We start from the raw sequence: 21271 nt of genomic DNA on the forward strand, positions 1-21271 counted from the left end.
GACCCAGGTGCAGTTCCCATCACACACATTGCAACTCACAGCTGTTCTCTAACTCCAGTTCAAGGGGGATCTGATGCCCTCTTCTGGCCTCCACAGGCACTGCAGGCCCATGGTGCACATACATACATGCAGGTAAACATTCACACACATAAAGCAAAAATAAAGTTTTTAAAGGAAAATACTTCAATGCAATAAGAGCCACATATGACAGACCCTATGGACCCCCCCCCAAAAAAAAAAAAAACAAATCTCCTACTTAGAGCAAAATCAAGGATCATCATCTTTCTCTCTTCCCTGCTTTCTTCCAATAACACTTCAAAACCCCAGCTGGACCAATTAAGCAAGAGAAAGAAAATTAGATGGACTAAAGTAAAAATATCTGTTTTCTAATGACATGATAATACAAGAAGAGAAAGTCCTGAAGACATCAAAAATCTGTTATTGGTATAAATAAACCAAATTCAGGCTACAAAATTAACACTTGAAAGTCAATAGAATTTCTGTACACTAACCCTGACCCATCTGAAAATGAAATTAAGAAAAGACATCATCTACAAGAGCAACAACCAGTTAAATACTTAGGCATAAATTTAAACAAGGACACAAAAGAAAACAGGAACAATGATGGGGGAAATTAAAGAAAACACAAAGGAAACATTATCCCTGGTTCTTGGATTGAATGAATTAAAGTGTCTTGAAATTCTTCAGACAGTCTAAAATAGTCTGCAGATCCAATGAAATCCATATCAATGTCCCAACAGCATTTCTCACAGAAATTAAAAAAAAAATACCCTTAAATTCCTATGATACCACAAAAGGCCTTGAAGGGTCCGAAAATAATATTAAATTAAAAGAACAGATCTGAAGATATCACACACCACAGTTACAAATGTTAGTGTTGTCAATGACAAACAAAAGAGCATGGTACTGATGTAAACACCAATATATTATCTATGGAACAGGCTAGAAAAGGGAGAGACGGAATGAAAGCAATGAGATCACAGAAGAAAGGATCAAACATAGTTCAGCTCTCACTTTACAAATCCCATTTTCCATTAAAAGCATCCAGAGGGCCTCAGGGAAATAACTGGTTATCTAAGGTTGAGGAAATAGAAAATAATTCTGCAATAACTGATGTTACCACAAAGCAATGAAGTTCTAAAAAAGTGATGGGTCATTTGACAGGAAACAAGAGCCAACCTGGAGGGGTTGCTGAAGGCAGAAATGTGAGGAAATCTGAGCATTGGGGGTGACAGCCCAGAGCACAAAATAAGTATCCACGAATCCATAGAGATATGAACAAATAACTGAAGACGTAACCAATGGAGGCAGGGGTGTTAATGACTCTTCACACAAGAATTCTAACCAGAAACAGAGGCAGAGGCAGAGAGCCAGCATCAGGAGAGTTCTATGCAGTAACAAGTGCAGGCAACATCCATCAGAGATGCTGAGATTAGGGGACCAACAGAGAAGAGAAACGATGCGTTCACTGGCTTAGAATCTCTCCACACTGTCATTACTACCTCCTTGGGCTCAAGGAGTCACTCCGCAATAAAGCGACCTAATGGCCAACCCTCCTCAACCAAAGAACCAGATTTGGCACCAATGTTGGTGGCCGGAATGATACTTCTGTAGCATCCTTGACAAAAATGCCTAATTTTAACTAAATCATGAGAAAATATTAGAAAACCCAGGGACATTCTTCAAAGTCACTGATCAGTGTCCTTCAAATTGAGTCAAGGTCAAACACAAAAGGACTAAAGAGGAATGATCTATGAGTTTGAAGTTGACGGAGACCTAATTAACAAAATGTAATGTGATTCTGAATTGATTCCTGAGCCAATCCAAGACACTGAAAGCAAAATAATAATAATAATAATTTTTAAAATCTGGCAAAATTTGAATAAAGTCTCTACTAACATTATTACGCCAATATGAATGCACTATATCTGTAGAGCATGTTGATTAGCAGGGGTTCATCAGAGTTCGGATCTGGAGAGATGGCTAGCAATGAAGAGCACTGGCTGCTCTGTTGGAGGACACAGGTTTGGTTCCCAGCACCCACACAGTGGTTCCTCTCCATCTGTAACTCCAATTCCAGGGGACTCAACACCTTCTCTTGTATCCATGGGCACTGCACACATGTGGTATAGACATCCATGAAAGCAAAAAACCCATACATATAAAATAGCAATAATAATTAATAATATTAACAGCTTAAAATTTTTTTAGAAAGAACTCAACTATTTACAACATTATTAAAGACTAAAATGATGAGTTCAAAGTAAAAATCTGTTTGTCTGTTGTCTCTTTTAACAACAGAGGAAAAAACCAACCTAACACAAAAATTTCTTCATTTATCAAGTTTCCTGCTAAAACAGTCAAATGGGCCAAACTACTGATTCTGTAATAAATATTTTGGGTGTCTGTAGTGATATATTGTATATCAAATAAAGCTTGCCTGAGAATCAGAGGACAGAGCCAGCCACTAGATTAAACATAGAGGCCAGGCAGTGGTGGCACACACCTTTAATCCTAGCACTCTGGGAGGCAGAGATCCCACCCGATCTCTGGGTTCAAAGCCACCCTAGACTATATGAAATTGACTCAGTCTAGGAGAGAAATAGAGCCAGGCAGTGGTGGCACACACATTTAATCCCAGTACTTGGGAGTCACAGGCCTTTAATTCCAGCACTTGAGATCTCATGCTTTTGCTACCAGTATTTAAGAAGCACACATGCCTTTAATCCCAGCTCTAGGAAGGAAGTGATAGCCAGGCAGATAAAGGCATATAAGTTCTGAGGAGACAGGAACTAGCCCCTTTCTGGCTGAGGACTCAGAGGCTTTCAGTCTGAGGATTCATGGAGGTAGGATCTCGCCTTCCATTTGGCCTGAGGATTCAGTAGCGGTGAGAAGTTTCTCTAGTGGCTTGTTCCTTTGTTTCTCTGATCTTTCAGCATTTACCCCAATATCTGGGGTTTTTTATTAAGATCTTTAGGGTTCGTGCAACATCTCATCATTTTCATTGCCAGATGAGAAGAATAAAATTGTGACTGAGACAGGAAAGATGCACTTTTCCTCTTGACATACTTAGGTTCTGGTAGGCATCTAGGGGACAAGAGGGAACCAGCATGACCAGAGGAAACTTGTGAATGGAAGCAGTGAGCTGCAGTGTGGATCCGGGAAGCACTGATGTCGTACCTCAGATGAAGGAACACATTTCAGGACAGGCAGATACCAACATTTTGCTTACTTCATTTCCCCCGGGAAAAATAAAACTCAGACTAGCTTCCAACAACTGCTCTTCTGACCCAGCAAGTGTTCTGGCCTTTAACGGTCTCTGTCAACTGCAAAGTCCTGCACTGCCCCGCCCCCACCATCTTCAGATATGAAGGACGCACTAACAGAAGCGTAACAACACCATCAGAAGTTACTCACAGGCCGAGGACTCTGCCGAGAGAGTCTAAATATGACAGCACACAGTATAGACATATATGAAAGCGTCACCGGGAAGTGCATCATTTCTTTTCTTTTTTTCTTTCTTTCTTTCTTTCTTTTTTTTTTTTTTTTTTTTTTTTTTTTTTTTTTTTTTTTTTGATTTTTTTCGAGACAGTGTTTCTCTGTGTTGTTTTGGTGCCTGTCCTGGATCTTGCTCTGTAGACCAGGCTGGCCTTGAACGCACACAGATCTGCCTGGCTCTGCAAGTGTATCATTTCTATATAAACATGATAATAAAAGGATTTTAAAAATCAAAGAATCCCATATAGCCTCTGATAAAACTGTAGCCCTCTGCTGTGTCTGTAATCCCCAAGTGTCACATCAAGGCAGGCGCTCTCTCTCTCTCTCTCTCTCTCTCTCTCTCTCTCTCTCTCTCAATCAATCGTAGAGAGTCTTCTTTCTGGCTTGTGCCTCTAGAAATCAAAGAGTAAGAAGCCAGGAAACTATGCTGCCCTGTGTTGTAAATACATGAATTCTGGATGTGCTGCACTGGTTTAGAGACATTGTGAGAAAAACTGAATGTGCTTCAGAAACTTAACCTAGGCGCCCTAGGCTGGGCACCATCTATTCCTACAAATAAAGTAATATGACCTACAAGCCAAACTGCCTGTCCTTGCTCTCATCTGTAACAAAAACCATCTCTAAGAATCTCCCCTTGCAAGCCTCAGGGTATCTGACATGTACACACTGATGTAAACAGCTGTCACCTAGAGGCAGCAACCAGGACTTCTCCCCTGCCCTCCCATGGGAAGTGTAATGATGGTTAAACCCCAACTGCACCTGGCTTCTCCTGCTGAGGATGAATGACCCTCTGTCTCCAAAGACCCTGTCTCCTCAGTGCCACATTTGCCAGTACTCCTTGGGTTCCAGAACCTCTGTCTGCCCAGAGGAAGCCTGGTTTTCCTCTGTGCAGTCTGTTTCTTAGACCTACACAATCTGTCTACAACCAACCAATGGCCATGCTGGGACATAGACCGCGGGGCTTAGAAGGCAGAGTGCTTGCCTGGCACACACAAAGCCCTGGGACCCATCCCCAGTATCACATACACTGAGAGGGGGGGTACATGCTTATAATTCCAGGGCTAGGGAGGTTCATCCTTGGCTATTCAGCAAGTCAATGGGCAGCCTGTGCTACATGGGACCCTTTCTTGAAATAAAATAAAAAAGATAGCTGAAGACATATGGAGTAGAGTGATTGCAAGGTTCTGAGCTGGGTTGCCATGACAGCACGGACTAGAAAGAAAGAGACGTGGAGGAGAGAAGGGAAGAGAAAGTCTTACAGGCACAAGAAAAAAAAGTAAAGAGTTGCTGGGGTCCACTGTCTTGGTTCCTCTATCTCAATCCACTCCAAACACTGAGAACATAATGCCCTCTTTCTCACTATGCCAAAGGAGAAGACGAACGCAACTTTCATGTTCCTCCAAATGATACTGGAGACACAGCCACCCCTGCGGAGCTTATCTGGAGCCACCCAAGCGACCAGTGGTGTTTCTGGACAGCTCCCTTCTACAAGGCCAGAATGCACAGGGACTCGATGTGTGTGAAGCTGCCAAGCCCTCTGTGCAGAGGGTGGGATTCATCTCTCGCTATTTTGAATCCTTTTAAAGTAGCAATTCAGGATGTTGTCGTTGGCTTTATATAAAATAGAATCTTTTGCTAATACCTTTCCTTCCTTCCAAACAAGGATAAAATTATTGCTTCTATCAAATCTTTTTAAAGCGAGTCTAACAACTTGGAAAAACAACTGCATGCACTTAGATAATTGTACTCCATGGTTTATGGTTTTCAAAGAGCTTTCACATCCATTATCTAATTTACCTTTCAACACAGCTGAACAGTCCCTAACTAGACAAGATAGATCCTAGTGAAACTCACAGGAAGGCTCCGGCCAGCACTGAGTGGCCTCCTGTTGGAGGGGAGCCTCTCAGAACACACTTCAAAGTCCCAGAGCCCTCACGTTCCACCCCAAGGTCACACACCCAGTTTCCACCTCAGAGGAGGGAAGCGAGCTCTGTGGTGACTCCACGGTGACTAAAGAGTCAAAGGGCATTGGTCCCTAAGGAGAATAAGTCCTCAGGATACTTAGAGCGGCTACATTTCCTTCCTCATGGAAGATGGACGGGAATGTCTGAACATCCATAACGTGAAGAACAGATCTGATTTCCCTCCAAAATATGAAGAACTACAAAACGTCTTGCTCATAAGAAAGTATGTCAATCAGCCTGTCATGGAAGACACGGCCAATCAAAATCAGAGAAAGCACTCCAGCTTTTTAAAAAAAGAAAATGCAAACAATCCAGTCGCCGCCCTCCCCCCAGCCTCCCCGTCTCCAGCCTCAGAATTCATTTATCATGGACAAGTGAACTCCCAGAAAGAAAAGCTTCTCCTGCCAAGTTGATGGACTTTTATTGAGGTTTTTCTACAGTGGCATTTTAAGGTCTTTCAGAAGAATCACAAGAACACTCCAGATTTCAGGAAATACATTAGTTTAAAAACTGCAGCTAGGTAATGGAGAAAGTGCAGTGGTTAATGGCATGGCTGCTTTTCCAGAGAACCTGGGTTCGAGTCCCAGCACCAGCATGGAGGTTCAGTCATTGCAAGTCCAGTTCCAGGGAACCTAATTCCCTCTTCTGGCTACCATGGACTGCAAGATTCTTTGATTAGAGATTTTTTTTTTTTTTTTAAATTAGGAATCCTAGGGAAGGAAAATCCAAGGAACTTCATGGGATAGGAAGTGATAAGAGTGGTCTGAGAAATTTGGAGAAGCCCTCTCAGATAATAAATGACAAGGTGGTTTAGGAGACCTTTCTAGAAGACCCAGCAGGACTTTGCAGAGCTGAAGCCCTTCCTGAGCAGATGGGCTGATGACTCTGAGCAGCCACTGAGAGCAGCAGGCTCCGAGCTGATTCTCCTCTGCATTTCTCAATTATTCTTGGAAGAGAAGTTCAGAATGATGATTCCTCCATGGTATTAATTGTGGAATAACTCAAGGAGCTTGCAGCTAATTGCAAGTTCCCAAATTGTCCCCATCACCTGGCTTTATTAACTGTGCAATTCACTTCACAAGAGCTCTCGTACCTCATTCCTCTCCCTCACTGCCTTCTCCTCTTGGCCAATTTCACTCAGTGCTCTTTACACAGCTCTCAATACCCTCCCCTTTTACACCACATCCATCACTTCCTATAAGACTACCCAGATCTCCTCCATGGCTTCCCTGTCTCAAGTAGACCACTGCCACAGGATGAATATTCCTCCACAAAGCTCATCTTCCACACTGCCAGCGACAGGTTCATGACACTCTTCATAAAATACGTCAGAAGGATCAGATGTCTCTAGATGGAATCCACTCTCCTTGGTGGGGATCTGATCTCACTCCAATGGGATCCTCCGCTCACTGCTCTCTAGCCTCAGTGCCTTGGGTAGACTCTGACATACAAATAAACTTATTAAGTTTTAAAGCATGAGAAAAATCAATAACTGAATGGCGGGCAGAATGAGTGTGTGTGGGTTTCCTGAACCTCTACTGCTCTTTTTTTTCTACCGGCACCATGGCTGCACCTGAATCTCCTGCTGTTTCAGCCAGTAATGGCTGGCCTGCTTCTCAGGAAGCCGCCCAGCAGGACTTTGCGACATTCGCTGGATCTGCCTCCTGCCGCTCCCACCAAATGTAGTTTTTAACTAAATTTCTATCATTCAGAGGCTGGGGTGAAAACCTGCTAGCTCAGAGAGGTTGAGGAGCAAAGAGCTGACTCAAAGTCCCTCCCTACTACTTCCTGTGCATCTATCCATTTCCCAGACTCCCTCTGACTCTGATTACTTTCTGTCAACTAGTTGCTGGCTCCGCCTCCTGACCAAAACTTAGTTTTATGTAATTAATGCAAAGGCTAACTCAGGGTTCACAGTGTGATCATATATCCCGCAACACTCTACTTCCTCTCTGCAATCTAGGATTAATGACCAGCCTCACAAACACAGCATGCCAAGCAGAGATTTTTTTTTCTTTTAAGTTGGAGGTTGAAATGTCAAAGAATACTAGTCATCCTTATTAAAATAATGACCACCGCTATTCTTAGACCTATCCATTCTCTCTGATGTGGTGTTTCTGTGACATCTCCTCTGTTCCATATTTGAAGTAATCCCATTGCCTTCCACTCTGCTGCTATTCGCCTGCCCAACCCTAATGGAGAGAACTTCACAAAGAAACTAATCAGCTCAGCTATACTTATGGTCTCAAGTGTCAACTGCTGCTCTGTGCACTCAGCACTGGTATGACAGTATTAATTGTCATTATGACAGAATCTAGAATTGCCTCTGGGCATGCCTGTGGGAGATCATCCAGATTACACTGATTGATGTGGGAAGACTCACCTTAATGGGCAGTGGCCTGGCTTCTGGACCTAGTGAAAAGGAGAGCAGGAACTGAGAGCATGCATTCATCCCTTGCCCTTTCTTTCCCTACTAGCTGCCTCAGGCTCCTGCTGTCCTGGCTTCTCCAAAACATGATGGACAGTAGCCTTGAACTGAAAGAAACTTGTTCCCCATAAGTTGTTTTTGCCAGAGTATTTTATCAGAGCAACAGGAGAAGAAACTAAGACACCTAGTCTTTCCCTAGCTCCTTTCTCATTCCAGACAGCAGTTTCTAATGTGTTCACCAGCCTCCAAATGTCCTCCAATCCACCTCCAATGTCCACTTATTCTCACAACTTATCGCAGCATCTGTTTGACTGAAAGCCATCTCCCTCAAGTCCATATTGAGTTCAACATCTTCTTGCCTTTATATCTGTCACAATACGATCTCTTGCGCTGGAGATGTGGCTTAATGGTTGAGCACATGCCTAACCCACATAAAGCTCTGTATTTAACTCCAGTACACCCAAAGAAAAAATAGTTCCTTTTCATTTGTTCCAAGAGAAACTCCTTAACTGACTCAGCAGACATCTTCTAGCTACTTCTTAGGCTTAGGTCCATTGCTAGCCGACATTAAATTGAAAGTAAAAACCTGGAAATTCTTTGTCAAATTCTAGTCTCCAATTAAATGGGGATTTTTTTTTTTTTTTTTTGGTCAAAATGGGGTGCAGAAACAAATCAAATCAGTTTATGTAATTGCTAAGGCCTAATTAACTAAAGCAGAGGTCCCTCGTAGAACGAGGTTCACTGAATGATCGGGTATTTCACTCCCACCCCTGAGACTCATGGGCTTTCTCTTTCTCTGCTGCTGTGTGCAGCATGCTCCTAACCTGGGTCCCTCATGGCTCTGGGTCAGCAGCAAGGCACGGCCATAGGTTTCTGATTTGTGCATGAAGGGAAGAGAGATGCACTTCTCTTCAGGCCCTATGAAGAAGCAAAGTTTACCAGAAGCCACAATAAACATCTCAGAGTCACGTGTCCACTTCTGAACCAATCACTGAAAAGAAGGGAAAAAGTACTTTCGGTTCACTTTAGGGCTCAGTCCTCATCACAAAAGAGTGGCAATGCATGCTGGGCGGTGGTGGTACACGCCTTTAATCCCAGCACTCGGGAGGCAGAGCCAGGCAGATCTCTGTGAGTTCGAGGCCAGCCTGGGCTACCAAGTGAGTTAGAGGAAAAGGCACAAAGCTACACAGAGAAACCCTGTCTCAAAAAACCAAAAAAAAAAAAAAAAAAAAAAAAAAAAGAGTGGGAACGCTCTCAACCGCAGTGCTCACTGTGCCACCTTCAGCCCCCCCATACACACACACACTTTTTAAAATCAACCCACCCAAAAAAAGAAAAAATAGAAAATCACAAAAACAGAATGAAACATGCTGAGAGAAAACAAAGGGTGTGTGCTATATGAAGAGAAAACCGGAGTGTGCGGGTTTTCACACTGGCCAGAGATCTCAAAAACTTTTTAAGCACAAAGACAACAAAACCTTGTGAAGGCACTAGCAGAAGAAGGGGCAGTCAGACGCTTACGTCCATAAACAAAAATGTACGTGAGCATGAAGACAAAGGCATTGCCCAGATAAATGATAGTCTTTCACCAGCACACATGAAGTTACAAGTCATATTGAAGGAATTCTCTAGGAAACACAAAATTTTATTAATGGACATTCCTATGAGTACCATGGCACTTATATGTTAACCACATTATCTCTTTTAAAATTTCTCTAGAAGACAATTGGCTATGTAAAGCAAAAATTACTACCTAAGAGAGTTTATGAGATACTTAAAATTTTATTTAAAAAAAGGGGGGGAAATGAAACTGTATTCTCGCAAATACTAATACATGAAATGATAGAATATTATTTTAATTTTTTTCTCAGGCAAACTGTGAAAACTGTGAACATTTTAAACCTATGGCAAGAACTAAAAATTGCCAAAGAGAGATAATTAATAACTCAGTAGGAGATAAAGCAGAATACCAAAATAAATGTTCCATTAAGAACATCTAAAATAATGCTCATCAGTTTAAAAATAACTTGAGAAGGAATTAGAAATAATCTGAAATGGATTCAAATGAAAAAACATCAAAAATTAATGATATCCGGGTAAACTGGTGGTTAAAAGCGAGTCCGTGACTTTAGGTATGTCTTAAGAAATAAGATCTAAGCTAATGACACAGAAAAACAAAAGCAAACAGAATCCAAAGGAAATGCTGCAAAGAACAGAGTAAGAACAAAAGTCAATGCAGTAGGAAAGACAGAAATAAAACAAGACAAAAGCTCCATTTTGGAAAAGATTGGTCAAAATGGCAAATCTTTCAGGTAAATTCAAAGAGAGAGATGAAAAGTCACCATTATTAGGAGCTAAAGGAAACATCTTGTGACACCTGGCATCAAAAAGCTGTTAAGAGAATACATTTGAAATTTATTTTTTTTTCTTGAAATACACAAATTACTGAGCTGAGTCAATGGGAGAGTGAAGCTTGAATCCCACGACTCGGAGTATTTCTCTGCCAGGCAATGCCGCTTCCCTCTCTGGCTGAGCGCTTCCTTTCGGTTTTGCTTTCTGCTATAAAATAAGAATGGGATCGTTGCAGAACAGATCTGCCAGGTGACTGCATCAGCTCATCCACAGAAAGCATTGTACCACCTCACACGGGAAAAGCTCTATGGAAGTGCTAAAATATTTTTGCCAACCCCTTAGTCTGGGGAGATTGGCCAACACATCTCTCCCTGTTTTTCAATGGAGATCTATCACTTTAACTTATCTGCAGAGGCGTCTCCCATTATAAGCTCACGAGACCAGGTTGTCTTTGGTGATACCATGGAAAGTGACCTGAAGGTGTGTTTCTTTACTCATCAATGGATGTTCTAAGGGTATCTATAAGTTCCTACCCCCTGCCTAGTTACATGAGCTCAAGCATGTTCTGCCACTCTAAAGGCTATGATAGTTTCTCATCTACCAATTGAAGAAGAACATGAGAAGCTTCAAGTGAGGACTTCTTACTAGGTCAAGAACTTTGGTGTCTTAGTTACTGTCCTATTGCTGTGGGGAGACACCATGACCAAGGAAACTCTTACCAAAAAAACAAAAAAACACCAACATAAACATTTAATTGGAGACTTATTTACAGTTTTAGAAGGTTGGTCTATGATCATCATGGCAGGAAGCAAGGAAGCAGACAGGCATGACCATGGAGCAGTAACTGGGAGCTTTACATCCTGATCCACAGGTAACTGGCAGAGAGAGAGAGACACGCTAGATCTGACATGGACTTTTGAAACTTCAAGGCCCACCACCAGTGATACACCAGTCCAATAAGGCCACATTGCCTCCAACAAAATCATATCTCTTAATCCTTCCCAAACATTTCTGCTAACTAGAGAACAAACATCAAACTTTTTAAGTCCATAGGGCTATTCAAACTATCACAATGAATAATGAGGCTAGAGAGAGAGCTCAGTTGTTAAAAGTACATGTTGCTTTTGCAGAGGACCTGGGTCTGGTCCCCAGCAGCAATCTGTCATTTTAGTTCCAGGGGATCCAACGCCTTCTCTCATCCCCAGACACCAAGCATGCATGTGATACACATACAAACAAAACATCCATACACATTGGGGTAGCTTGTGTCCATCTTGCAGGTGACTCTTCCTCTACATCAAAAGGAGGTCTTGGAGATGACAGAGTGGAGTTGGGTGGTGAAATCCTCCAGTTCAGGCTTTTAGGAAATTTCACTCCTCTTTTCTTACTCAATGGTCTCTTCGCTCGGGCAGGGTGTTTCTCCTGCTTCTTGGTTTTCTTCAGCTTCGCCTTATCGAAGCTGGCCATATCCCCCATGTCCAGTTTGTCTGCCATTTCCTTACAACCTGTGAAATCTTGCTCCAAGCTTGCACTCCAGGTGCTCCCACTGAGGTTGCTGCAGCAAGAGACTAAATGCTTGTGTTTATAAGAGTTGCCTTGGTTCCTGCGTCTCTTCACAGCGGTAGAACAGTGACAAAGACACACCTTATAAGATTAAATTAAAATTTAAAAATCAACAGGCAAAGGGAAACAGTGGTGCCCAGGGAGGTGTCTGAGGTCAGTTAACACGCAAAGCCACTTGCACGGTGCAGAAGAGCCAGGTGCAGAATCTCTTGGCTCACTGCCATGTTCCACAAAACCTTTATGCCCAAGTTCATCAAACTGAGCCGCCTTTTTCAGTGACCTCTGAAAACAACTTCCATATGCAGCACAATTGAGGCATCCAACAGAGGCCAGCCAGTCCGAGGGGGAAGAGGGCTCTGAGCTTTAGGTCCCTTCTAAGCCTTCAGTGGAAGACCAGCATTCAACAGGATCAAAACATGTCTTAAGATCTCTACTTTAGGAGCTTGGAATTCAGTCAGTCCTTGAAATGCTGTGTCGTGCTTAGGGCATTTAATTCAGATGGCAGCACAATCTAACAGACCCATGACTTCCTCTACTCTGAAGTCTCTCAGAGCAAGACACAAGAAGGAGACTATGACCCCAGTTAATACCTACATAGATCTCATGCAAAAAAAAAAAATGAGTTATGGAAACTAAACATGAAATATGTTGAGACCTGCTCTAAGGGAGATCAGAGGTTCAGGTTAATTATTGAGGCAGTCAGTAGACAGCCTGTTGTAATTATGTAACACACACACACACACACACACACACACACACACACACACACACAGCCGTCAGATGCCTCGGAAAGGTTCAGCACGACCTGCCTCTTTTCTGAAGTGGACCTTGTGGAGACAGGCACAAAGATGACTGTTTTTAGGAGTCCCTTGCTTCACTTCCTCGGGCACTGGTAATATGTTTGCCAGACTCAAAGCCACGTGGACACATGATCATGGAACTATTTGGAAGGCTGTCCTGGCAGCCGTCTGTGGGGGTGTTTAACATGACCTCTTGGTGACGGCAGAACTGTGATGGCAGACATCTTCCCTTCCATAAAGCAAGCTTTAGTCTTTACGCTCTTTTTCCGGGCCATGCTTGGGAGGGGCCCTTGGACTCCACACCTGCTCAAAAAGCATTCTACCCATGAAAACGTTTAGCTGAACGTTTTCATGAGTAAATATTGTCAGCCAGAAAACAGTTGGTGTCAGGTAATGCATATTTTTTTAGCTTTGTTTTATATTTATTTTTCATTTCATTTTTATTGGGAATGGTTCAAAAGAACTCTGAGTTCTGCTTCGGTGTTTTTTGGGAGGAGGGTTTTTGTTGTTGTTGTTGTTGTTGTTCTTTTTTTCCTTTTTTTTTTTTTAAAGGTAGCCCTCTTTTCCACAATGTAAACCCATTTAGGAGGTTGTCTGAAAGTTAATATTTAGTCCATAGGAAGACTTTACTATCTGAGAGTGTCAAGTTAAGGATGTGAACTCTCTGTAACTTCCTGTTAGGACAGACAGAGCACGGACAGGACATCCTGGAAATCATGTAGTGTCTTTCATTTCAGCTGTCTGTGCCTATTCTAAACTGTTAGTATTCACTTCTCTGCAGATGCCTTTGAGGGTGCCCTTGAACTTTGCTTTGACCTTGGTTCTGTCATTTGGATATCAACATTGTCCCTAAAAAGCACCAGTATGTTAAGTTCTAACATTACAATCCCAGTATCTGTTGCTCATCTTTAACCCTGTTTTCAGTCTCTGTGTGTATAGCAGTATTTTTTTTAATAAAGAATTGCAGAGATTAAAAAAAGCACTCTACCAGTAAGCTATATCCCAGCCCACAAGGTAAACTGTCAAACTGAGAGGATAGCTATATTTATTTTATGTGCAAGAAAGAACAGGTGTGTAACTTCTGTTCCACCAGAATAAAGCTGGCCCCTGGCATAGCTCCAAAAAATAAAAAGAAATACATTTTGCAATTTTCAATAGAATAAAATACTGAGGAAAATATGGGGGAAAAAATCCCTAAACTAAGATCATTGCCAAGGTTACATAAACCCTGCTGTGTAAATCAAACACAATAAACATTGCTGTTGGGTGTACTAGAGATGCTGGACAGTTGCTATGGTGATGTCACACAAACAGAAACCAAAGTAACCAATTATCAAAAGGTCTGCAATTTGCTGTTATTGGAGACAAAACTTTCCACACGAGGACAGGTATTCCCAGAAACTTAAAATACAAAGTCATTGCTGTGAATAATTAAGAGACTGATTTTTTTCTTTTTAAGGCAGCAACAAGAAGAAAGACACAACTAGCCTGTCATCAGGCTCAGCTGATGTTCTGGTTTTAATCAGAAGTTTGAAGGAATCCAGGGGCAAGGGTCAGATGGACAGGCCTGAAGTTCTGCCTAAGGAGTGTCCCTCAGGTCTCATCTACAAACATTAATAATCGTGTGTGTTTATAATTTAAAGGCATGATCTGCAAACAAGGACGGCTCTGGAAGTCACATGGAGACACAGTGAGGGCTTGGAGATTCCTAACAGAGGCCCATGAAAGACATTTGATGCAGTGGTTCTCACCCTTCCTTATGCTGCGACCCTTTAAAACAGTTCCTCATGTGTGGTGACCCCACCATAAAATTATTTCATTGTTACTTTATAACTGCAGTTTTGCTACTGTTATTAATTGTAATGTAAATTGTAAATATCTAATATGCAGGAGATCTGATATGAGACCCCCCAAGGGGGCTGTGACCCACAGGTTGAGAACCTCTGTATTGAAGCATCTTGAACAAAAGAGGGGGGCCAGTTAAGAGCAAGTCAATGCTCAGGAATACTTAAGATTTTTATCATTTTAATTATATGTACAGATGGAGGTGTTCCCACATATGTGTGGAGGTACCAGTGAATCTAGAAGAGGGTATCAGGTCCACTGGAGCTGAAGTTCACACTCTTAACTGCTGCACCAACTCTCTAGCCCCACGAATGGCAATATTTTAAAAATAAAGAAACCTGCTTTATTGAAAATGCAGTCATTTTCCAGAGTAGAGATTTTCTCATTGTAATGTAGTCAGATTCATCTGAAGATAATATTTTTTTTTAATTCACATTCCTGAGCCTTTGTTTGGGATTGGACTTCAAAATGTACCTTTGGGGATACACAGGCAGATGATTCTAATGTAAGCCACTGGGAAGCCCATCCTTTGAGAAACACCCCAGTCCATGCATGTCCTTCGAATGTCAGCCATCCTTCACTGGAACAGTACTGCCAGCTCTTCTATCCTGCACCATTCAAGCTACTGCAGCTTCCAGACAGTTCTGTTCTTGATTTTGGCCAGAAAATGTCACAAGTCTTTCTATGAGTAAAGTGTCACTTGACCATGGGGACTGGAAACAATTAGCTTGGGGACTCAAAAAGATACTATGTTTGCCTTATGATATCCACCCTACAACATATAGGATGTAGACAAACTGTCAAGACCGCTTCAGTAGGTAGAGGCTGGCCACAGCTAAACTGTGCTAATGTGTGCTTGGGACTTCAAGCTCCTATACTTGCTATTTGGGATGCTAGCTGATGGATTAAATGATGGTCATCGCCTAATGAAACAGTCTTCCATCCCTGACTCTGTTTCTACTGGCTATTGCCTCCCTCCATCCTCCATACCAGTTGCCCAGCAGTCCTCTACTTTTCCAACACGTACTGAACCCTCATTATAGGAATTAGTTTCCATGTCAATCAACAGCCCTACTCTTGGCATGCCCAATTCTCACATAATCCCCCTGCTGCTCAAGGCCACTGCCCACCAACTAGTCAATCATGCCCACAAGCCTACCCACATTTCCTGATCCCAATCTGTTGTTCTAGCCATATGACAAACTTCTCTGCCCTGACATTTCTGCCATTACTGCCCCAGCAGACCCATATCTGACATCATCGGTCTGGTAGCCGCCTACAGCACAGAGCTCATCAGGTCAGCCTTCCATGAGGACAGGAAGAACAAGATATTAAATAGCTCTGGGTACAGCATGGCAGGAGTGGGAAGGGACACAGGGAGGCCTGTGACATGGATTGTTAAGTCCCATTCTTCCCAACCTTCTCCCAGGGGCAGAAACATTGGAGTAAGCCAGCCTAAGCAGTTTGGAAAGCAAAGATGAATGTGTCGGATGGGTTTTTACATCCTCATTAATTACTTCAACTAGCCTTATAAAGATCAGCACTGAAAAAGAATGCTTTGAACCAAAAAGAACACTTTTATCTAAAGAAACTCCACAGTGTCTGTCATCAGTCCCCGACTGCCTCATGGCCTTGTGGCTCTAATTAAATCAGCTTAACAGGGAAGAGCGTGTCACCAGAGGTCCGCTGGTTAGAGCTCTGCGCTCTTTCCCAGAGGCCTTTTGTTATCTCCCCCACGCACCCTCATGTTCTAGCGTGGCTTTCTGGCCAAACACACTGACCTTACTGAGAATTAGCTTTAGAATTTCTTGAATACTGGAAACAACTCTCAGATATCATTAACAGTCTTTGGAAAGCACAGGGCTTCCCCTTCCTGCCATCGCTCCAATCTGTCCCCTTGCTGCTACTCCAAATTTTATCTTAACAGGCGTAACTAGAAAAGGATCCCATCTTAATCCGTGGATGGAAAGAAAGGAGCCAAGAGACACTGGTCCCTCCCAGCTGCCTAAGCTGCTAAGGTCAGTCAAGAGGAAGAGGTTTAAAGGAAGGCTTTGTTTCCTCAAAGAGTCTGCATGCCCTTGAAAGCATGCATCTCCCTCACGACATGCTGTTCCCTGTCAGTCCAGACACAAGTATAACACACAGTCATTGCATGGGTCTGAACAGACAGACCTTCATGAAACCATGTTTCCCAAAATAATCTAACTACACAGGAAAAAGAATTCACAAAAAAACCCCACGCTGTCCTGAACTAAGCACCCATTCTGTCTCCCAACACCACAAGTTTCAGATGTTGCCTATGATGTTGTCTGTCAAATGTTGTCTTGTGTGTACGTGATTCTCAAGGTTGCTGTTATTCTAGAGTACTGTGATAAATCAGAATCCTTTTTTCAGAAGACAAATGGGCATTTAAACTCACTTAGATGCAAAGGAGACCACAATGGTGGGTGTAATGCCACCTAAGAACACAAGTGTGATGTTGACTCCAAAGTCAGTGGAGTTGGGGATGCACAGAACCCCAGGGCTCCCTCCGCCCCCATCATTCTCCAGGGCTCCTCTCTGTCTGCTGGGACTCTCTCCTCAGACAGTGGTTGGAGATAGCCGTGAGGCCACACACTGAGAGCTCAGGGTCTAGACAGGAAAGCATGGCTTCCCGCTGAGCACAGGTTAGCAAGGGAGGAGGCAAACGTCCAAGGAGGGAGGAGGGAGCCCTGGGCTTCCTGGGGTCTCAAGGAGCGGACATGGACCATGAGAACCAGTTTGGAGAGGGAAGCAGAGTGCTGCTGACAGAAATGTGGGGGTGAGGAGGAGAAAGATGACCTCGGATGCAGCCTTGTGTTGGAAAAATCAGCTGCTGTTAACCGAATGGTTAATGTGAGTTTTCCTACCTTCTTCCCAAAGGGGCACACCTTCAGGAGGGAAGTTTTCAATGTGAAGGCCTGGAAATACTGTCATCTCCCTTCCTTAATGAATCCATCAATCACTGAACACTTAAAATTATTTTGTGGCTCTGCCTCCAAGCCTAAGCCCAATTATTTAATGGACTCAGTAGATTATATATACATTTATATGTATACACGCACACAGAGACAGACAGACAAAGAGCTATAATAATTAAAGAGGCTGTGGATTCGGGAGAGAGCTGGGGGACAAGGGTGTGGAGGGAAGGCAGAAGTGTCATAAATGTAGGGCTCATGTGTGAAGTTCTCAAAACTAATTTTTTAAAAAAGATTGTGGTTCTCTTCATATTTGTATCAGGAATCGCTACTCTAAAGTGGATGTATTGCCTGTAATTATCTGATCTCAAGCGTTTTCGGTAAAAGCACTTGTCTGAGATTGATCCATGCTCTTCTCTCAGCTAGGCCAGTAGCAAGGGGGAAAATCAATTCGCAGCATCTGCTGCACCTGTGAAGGCCCTTCTTTCAAGAAGCCCTTGGGGAAATCAGAGCCCAGTCTCTCAAACCCACTGCGAGAACTGAGGGACCTGCACACTTTGTATGTTGTGAGGAATAAGTCCTTAGCCAGGATCCCAACAACTGTGGGAAGGGCAGGGCTTGAGCTAGAGAAGTAGGGGTTCAAGCCCAGCCCAGGCTACAAAGCAAGACCTAGCTGAGAACGTAGAGGGATAGTGGAACACTTCTCTACCACGTCTGAGGCCTTGGGTTCAGCAGTACCAAGCAAAGAGAAAGAACCTTTACAAATGTTTCTTTAAATGACCGCATTTAGCAGGTACACATTTAAATGAGATTGTTTAAATGAATGATATTTGATTATGTGTGCTGTCTTCTCATCCCAGAATAACTGAAAAACAAATCTCAAGCCATAAAGCTGTGAGCGACAGACCAAAGAGGAAGTACTTGGCGTTCACCAAGAAAATTCTGGAAAAGCTTCCTTAGGAGTTTATTAGAGTCTAAAGCAGTGGTTCTCAGCCTATGGGTTGTAACCCTTTTGGGGTTGCATTTTAGATATCCTGCATATCAGATATTTACATTACAATTCATAACAGTAGCAAAATTACAGTTATAAAGTAGCAAATAAATAATTTTATGGTGGGGGGGGTCACCACAACATGAGGAACTGTGTTAAAGGGTCACAGCTTTAAGAAGGTTGAGAACCACTGACCTAGATAAACCTGTAATGTTTGTTTTGTGTGAGTGAAAACATCTCTTTGTTCTTAATTGTGGAATTCCCTGTACCAGACTTTTCCTTTTGGGCATCAACCACCTCCCAAATCTTGACACAGAGACGTATTATTAGTTTTGAAAGCTTGGCCTAGCTTAGGCTCATTTCTGGCTAGCTCTTTTGACTTAAATTAACCTGTTTCTCTTTATCTACCTTTTGCTTTAGGGCTTTTTACCTTTTTTTGCTTCTGTATATCTTCCTTTCACTGCTTCTCTATATCTACTGGCTGGACCCAAGCAGATCTCTCGATCTTTCCTCCACCTTCTCTCATTCTTCTCTTTCTCAAGCCTAGATTTCTCTCCTATTTATTCTCCCTGCCTGCTAGCCCCACCTATCCTTTCTCTGCCTAGCTATTGGATGTTCAGCCCTTTACTAGACCAATCAGGTGCTTTAGGCAGGCAAGGTGAAACAAATGCAACACATCTTTACATAATCAAACGAATGCAGCATAAACAAAGATGTTCAGCCCTTTACTAGACCAATCAGGTGCTTTAGGCAGGCAAGGTGAAACAAATGCAACACATCTTTACATAATCAAACGAATGCAGCATAAACAAAAGTAACATATCTTTACACAGTTAAAGTAATATTCTTCAGCATAAACAAATGTAACACATCTTTGCCTAGTTAAAATAATATTCCACAAAAATTTCCCAAACCATGAAACGTGTTCCCACACCTATAAAAATAAAAATATTTAATCTAGGTAACTCCTGGGACCCTGAAATCAAATATCCTTGGGTTTATTTTTTCCTGACCTTTTATTTTTCAGGTCTTCAAAAACAAAAAAAAATGAATTAATTCAATTATTGCTAAAGATCAAAGGTAAAAAGACTTTTGTCAAAATAAGTTTTTGTTTCTGATTTCACTTGAAAACGTATTTGAAGTATATTTTTTAAGTAGCATTGGCCCATTTCATCCTTTCATAACAAAGATCTATAGTGGTGATCTGGTGGTACTGGAGACAGGGGATGACAGAAAATGGAGGATGAGAGAGAGATGGAAAGATGTCTCTACCTTCTCAGAGAGAGAATGAGGTTTAAACTCTACAAATTTACCAAACACTCAGCAATTTCTTAGGAGGTCATTTGGTTAGTTACCAAAATTCAATTCTATCTGAAGTAACACACAAATTTCCCAAACTAACAAGCTATTTTTTGCACCTCAGAAAATATCTTAAAGAAGTTAGCTCTAAATTTTTCTTATTTAAAAAGAATCCCAAGAAATAGTTCTGTGTGGAAAGTTTCCATAATAAGATGAACTTTCCAGAAAATATCCTTTGCAACCATAGCTTGTCAAAACTGTGGCCTATAAAAAAAAAAAAAAAAAAAAAAAAAAAGTTAAAAACAGTAAGATTCTATAGAATCTGCCAAGCAAAGCTCACATGGATTTCTGCTGACTATCCTCTTAATACTGTGTGAGGCTTCATGCTTAGCTCAGCATTTACATGGAATAAATATAATATGGGTGACACCAATTACCAACCATTTGAAGGCCTAGAAAAACAAGCAACAGAATTCCACTGGCAAACGCAGAATCCGAGAAGTCGTCGCAGATGGTTAGGCCAAGTCATACACCCAGACTCAAAATGAAGCAGGTGCAGGCGTCTACATGTGGCGCTGACGTCAGACCCTCTTCACCTTGCCGCCTGTGTCCCTCAGAGGGGCTTGCTCGCCTTCACTGCCTTTCTGAAGGCCTCACATGCACGTCTCAAGGAGCCTGATGGCCGTGCCTGGGAGCCAGGGGGACTAAAGAGCCACTGTCAGTGGGGATCCGGTGGGCTGGAAGATAAGGAGCCAGAGGTGACAGGCAAGAAGGGTCATCTCCAGGGCAGGCAGTGTCCTCAACCCTCAGCTGACACCCTCTGGGTGCCTTCTCAGCATTGGGACAGGCTATACAGGCGAATGGGTAAGAGTGGGTGGGCCTTCCAGACCCATTGTCTCCCAAGACTCAGAGTACCTCAAGGAGGAAAACAATCAACTTGAAAGCCCTTTTTATTCTCGCTTTTAAGTTTTTCCAACACAGTGATGGTCCTCAAGCTGCCCATACAACAATAATAGGGGAATAGAATTTCTACATTGTGTTAGTGAGCACATAATTTGACCTAGTATCCCAAAAGGACAAGAAACATGTATGAACTTTTGCAAAGAAACCCCACTTTAGAGAATTAATCTTCAGGCCTGAAACAAATTTTATTAAATCCCTGAATAAAGGAGGGTTAGCCTGATTATTATTTATGAGATCACCCACTTGGAAGGAATTTCAATGAAGAAATAAATCAATTATACCAGATCAACAAAATTCAGAAATATTAAGCATAAAATGAGCAGTATTTAAAATCACAGGGAAATATTCATAGTTCAAATGAAAAAAGTTCAGCAAATGAGACTCAGTCCTCTGTTCTCTCTCAAATATATAATATACACATTCATAAGGTGAAGATTGGAACTGATGGGAAATGTTTACCATGGCTGCCTTTTCATAATGGGATTAGTGATTTTATACCTTTATGCTTTCGTTCAGTCCTTCCCTACATAGTTTAAATGAATATATTAGTCCTCATTTGTCACTGTGACAAAATGTCTGAGATAACTCACTTTAAGGAGCTAATGTCGGTC

The 21271-nt window shown here is 42.2% G+C and overlaps 1 long non-coding RNA gene and 1 pseudogene across 1 annotated transcript in view; both read right to left on the reverse strand.

Moving 5' to 3' along the window:
* LOC119089043 overlaps positions 1–21271 on the reverse strand; it is a 183546-nt gene that overhangs the window by 71719 nt on the left and 90556 nt on the right. The gene's annotated exons all lie outside the window — the stretch shown is intronic.
* On the reverse strand, positions 11624–11757 carry LOC114691909 (annotated as a pseudogene).

Source organism: Peromyscus leucopus, chromosome 14, assembly GCF_004664715.2.
Source record: "Peromyscus leucopus breed LL Stock chromosome 14, UCI_PerLeu_2.1, whole genome shotgun sequence".
Lineage (NCBI taxonomy): Eukaryota > Metazoa > Chordata > Mammalia > Rodentia > Cricetidae > Peromyscus > Peromyscus leucopus.